This window comes from Alosa alosa, chromosome 9 (assembly GCF_017589495.1).
Source record: "Alosa alosa isolate M-15738 ecotype Scorff River chromosome 9, AALO_Geno_1.1, whole genome shotgun sequence".
NCBI lineage: Eukaryota > Metazoa > Chordata > Actinopteri > Clupeiformes > Clupeidae > Alosa > Alosa alosa.
In genome coordinates, this window is record NC_063197.1 from 33,995,094 (window position 1) to 34,000,081 (window position 4,988).

The following is a 4,988-nucleotide window of genomic DNA, read 5'->3' on the forward strand; positions in this document are numbered from 1 at the left end:
GATACTTCGGTTTGGCTTTAGGGACCCTCTACTCACTACCACGTAAGTGCAATGTTGTTTGGAACTGTAGAAGAGGTATACAAATAGCGTTTTGTAGCGGCGAAATGACATGCCCTGGTCACTTCCAGGCTAACGAGTTTTGACTAAAAACGGTAAAATCGAACTTTCTCAAAACACATCCTAATGACATGATTTTGATGTCAACTCAACGTATGTACTCCCAATCATTCGTAAATTGATCTAAAGTGCATTTTACTCCGGATAATTCCTTTAAGTAATAAATGAATGCAGCAAAACATTATTCACTCAATAATGCTTTCAGAGGTATAAAATACATGGTAGTCCACTCCTGATGCATTCAGATGTAATAGTGGTCCAAAAACATAAATAAGTTTCAGCAATGTAGGCGCGCTCACTCAAACACTTAATAAAATATTTTGGGTGCAAGTTAAAAATGTCAGTCTTGAAGTGGAAGAAACCACACTCTCTCTGAAGACGGCTTGACGCCGAAACGCATTTGTGGTCAAGGGCATGGTGCAATAAAACCTTTTATAAGTGTAATACACGAGAGTGCGGTTTCCTCCACCCCAAAAACCAATAGTCTCGAGACGAAACTCAAAGAAGCTCACCACAGTTTTGGAACGATTCCATAAATTAAAGTTATTACTTTTGATTAAAGCCACTGGGCTGAATCAGTGCTTCTGTGTCAGAGTGAGTATACGCAGCAGTTTGCCTTGGCACGTTTCCCGTCCACGAACGCACCAGGGTATGACTGACACGCTTTTCCTCAACAGGAAGTGTTTTTGAAAATGTTTTTCTGAATATATGCCTAGGGCTTATAAAAATAAGATATGTGTGATAATGAAAATAAGAAAGATGTGTGATAATAAAAACTAGAATTGCGTTTCCGAGGAACTGAAAGAATGGGTTTGATCAGGTGCAGCTCGCCAAAAGGATTGCGACGGTGCCTCATTTTTGAAAATCAGGCACACGGATCAAAAGTTATCTGCACTAAAGGGACACCAGGCAACGTTTTCGTGTTAATTACTCATCTTCGTAAGTCGGTATATGGTTAAATGACTCATTACAGGGCGAATGAAGACTCTCACCCCGCCTGCCTGTAGGAAGAATATCCCGCTTGCAAGTTCAGTGTATCGCACCCGCCAACCGAAGCAGTTTCAGTTTCCATCCTGCAATAGCGCAGCTAGTGATTGTTGCAAACGTGTATAATGGCAGAGCCGGGCGAAGAAGCAGCTTAAAACCCTTGACGGAAGACGCAAAGAAAAGGAAAAGAGCTTCAGACCGAGCGAGGGGGAGTTTCGTAGAGAAAAAGCATCAGGCTTGCCTGGTGTCCCTTTAACGTAACGTCCAATAAGCCAAAATGCATTTATAATGTGGTTGCTATGCTGGTTGCTAGAGTTATCATGCTTGTTGTAATGGTAGTTGTTAGGGTCGAATTATAGTGGTGGTTTCGAGGTTGTTGCTAGGGTAATTAGCATGGTTGCTAGGGTGTTGCTAGGGTAATTAGGATGGTTGCTAGGGCATTACTAGGTTGATATTATAGTGATGTTTGCTAGGTTGTTGCTAGGGAAATTAAAATGGTTGCTAGGGTACTGGTGGTTGCTATTTTAAATAACACAGTTGCTATGGTGGTTGCTAGGGTTAAAGCCAATCAATAGGGCGATTCGACTTCATGTAGCCGCCTGCAGCCGTCTTAAGCTGACTGCATAAAGTGATTATTTTAAGAGATACGTTTTCAGACCTTTGTAATGCTTCATACAGTGATGCAGGTCTACTGCTGTGAATAGGCTACATACAACTTTGATCATTTTTACAGCCTACTAATAGTTAACTTTGGCCTTGGTGCCCTGACATGTGGCCTTTGTGCCCCCCACCAAATATGCCCAACTGAAGGCCAAGTGGCCTTGCCCCTAAAATGGTGAAATTCCAAGACTGGTTAGCACCATCATCTTGGATAAAGTTCTCTTTCAAGCAAGAACGTAACATTGTGTTGACGACACCAGCCGTGGCCCACTGGTTAGCACTCTGGATTTGTAACCGGAGGGTTGCAGGTTCGAGCCCCGACCAGTGGGCTGCTGTTTGTGTTTCACTAATTTACCGATTGGGTTAAATGCAGAGACCAAATTTCCCTCACGGGATCAAAAAAGTATATATACTTATACTTATATATACAAATAAACCAGAATGCATTGCAACACCAAAACACATTTATTTTCCGTGAACATAATATATATTATACATTTTCATACTTGTGTAGTTTGTAATAGTTTGAATATTAATCTCCTATCATGACAATGTGATGATAATCATGAGGAAAATTTACAAACCATCGTTTTAAGTGTCATGGTTATGTTGGCTATACACAACCACATTCTGATTAACTGTGTCTGTAAGCTCCACAGATTGTGGCAGGGCATTGACATGATAAAACGCTTCTTACAGGGTTATGATGACTGACATGACTTGTATATGCGTTGACTGAATTTGTGACATTGGTGCTGATTAGAAGTATATGAAGTTTGAGTGAATGAGAATATGTTATGTTCTATACAGCAGTACACATGGTTGGGGTTAAATGGTACTGGACAGGCATTGAACTGGGCTTCATGAATTGGCAAAATATCTTTTTTTAATTACCTGTATGAACATGGATTGACTTTAAAAAAAGATGGGACAGCGTCTTTTTTTACATGACCTTTACAACGGGTGCTGGTTACACATTAAACTGGCTTTGGTTATAGAAAACGAGGCTTTGGTTGTAGAAAATTCATAAAGTCGCTGTATCTAAATGGAGTAATAGCTCACTGCTGTTTATTTCTTACCAACGATGGAACTAAGAACTATTCTTTTTTACTGTTGTGTATTTCTTACCAATGACGGAATAGATTCTTTTTTACAGTCCCACCTGACACCCCAGTGCTCCCAATACAATCACTCTACCCTATACTGGATGTCTACAGAAGTTACCAAATATAGTTTTTTTGCCCCATAGTGGGAAAGGAAAATAATGGTGTGAATCACCTTCACAGCTATAAATGCCCAGATTTAGGGTCTGGGTTGTTTGCTTTTGATGCTTGCTGTACATATCTGGTTGTGCTAGTACTGGGTGATGCTGACTGTTCTTCACTTGTGTCTAGTAGCCTATTTGCCAAAGACATCTGCACTGGACTGGCTCCCCCTGATTGCCTTCAATATTTTTTTTTTTCAAATATAGACTATTTAAACTATCATTTTAATACTTTGTGGTTATAATTTATTATTGCACATCTATTGTCAAGTATGCAGCACAGCAAATCTACCTTACTACTTGGCTACTTTCCATTTAGCATATATTCAGTTGTATCTAAACCAACTAAAGTTTGACTGAAATAGTATTAAATCATTGAGCATGATCATCCGCTATCATGATACATGGAACCAGTTAGGGGATTGCCCTGCAACATTGCTGAAAAATGTAATTGCCCCATATATGATGTTATCTTCCTCCAAGGCAACACAAACAAGCTTGCAATGAATTTACTTAAATATTCCAAACAGGAAGTGACCTTATATCTCAGACAATCTTTGGTCACGTACTGTAAAATCTCTGACTGTTGTGGACAGGGTGTGTTGGAACCTGAGGAGGTGGAGGCGCCCAATTTAACCTCTGACCATAACCATAAATATGCATTGTTTGCTAGGTTTCATTACCTCTTGATTCTCATGTTCTTCCTTCAGTTTTCAGGTGAGGCTGAAAGCAGACGCTCTTCCAGGTATTGCCAACCTACTTGACTTGTGACTGAGGTGAGTACAAAATTGATATTCCAATTATGAGCAGTGTTTTTTATTTACTTGCAATGAAAACTGATTGAGGAAAAAGAGCAGACGTATCATATTTAGTGGTGATCATATTTAGTCTGTAGCCTCCTGGCAAAGCATCCCTGCCAGCCAGGGAACACATGGGGCCTAGTGTTCATATATAGTTTTAGGTAAACACAGCCACTGGGCTGAATCAGTGCTTCTGTGTCAGAGTGAGTATACGCAGCAGTTTGCCTTGGCACGTTTCCCATCCACGAACTCACCAGGGTATGACTGACATGCTTTTCCTCGACAGGAAGTGTAGGCTATATATGCCCAGGGCTTCTTTTGAATTTAGGATGCCTGGGCAGATTACTGCTCTGCCCCCAATGATGACACAAAGAAGAAGAAGAAAATGTAAAAACACACACAGCATTTGAAGCTTTAATATCAGCTTGATATTAATCAATTAATTTAATATCACACGGTCGGCATTTGAAGCTTTAATATCACACAGTCGGCATTTGAAGCTTTAATATCAGCTTGATATTAATCAATTAATTTAATATCACACGGTCGGCATTTGAAGCTTTAATATCAGCTTGATATTAATTAATTAATTTAATATCACACGGTCGGCATTTGAAGCTTTAATATCAGCTTGATATTAATCAATTAATTTAATATCACACGGTCGGCATTTGAAGCTTTAATATCAGCTTGATATTAATCAATTAATTTAATATCACACGGTCGGCATTTGAAGCTTTAATATCACACGGTCGGCATTTGAAGCTTTAATATCAGCTTGATATTAATTACTTAATTTAATATCACACGGTCGGCATTTTAAGCTTTAATATCAGCTTGATATTAATTAATTAATTTAATATCACATGGTCGGCATTTGAAGCTTTAATATCAGCTTGATATTAATTAATTAATTTAATATCACACGGTCGGCATTTGAAGCTTTAATATCACATGGTCGGCATTTGAAGCTTTAATATCACACGGTCGGCATTTGAAGCTTTAATATCAGCTTGATATTAATCAATTAATTTAATATCACACGGTCGGCATTTGAAGCTTTAATATCAGCTTGTTATTAATTAATTAATTTAATATCACACGGTCGGCATTTGAAGCTTTAATATCACACGGTCGGCATTTGAAGCTTTAATATCACA

General features: G+C 38.9%; 1 protein-coding gene across 2 annotated transcripts in view; it reads left to right on the plus strand.

Annotated features, from left to right (window-relative positions):
• The window catches only part of LOC125300869 (interferon-induced protein 44-like), a 15,265-nt gene continuing 10,277 nt past the window's right edge, over positions 1 to 4,988 (plus strand). For both annotated transcript variants that reach the window (XM_048253026.1, XM_048253027.1), the window contains exons 1-2: positions 1 to 42; positions 3,739 to 3,804. The gene's annotated coding sequence lies outside the window, so the exon portion shown is untranslated. The remainder of the gene's footprint in view (positions 43 to 3,738; positions 3,805 to 4,988) is intronic.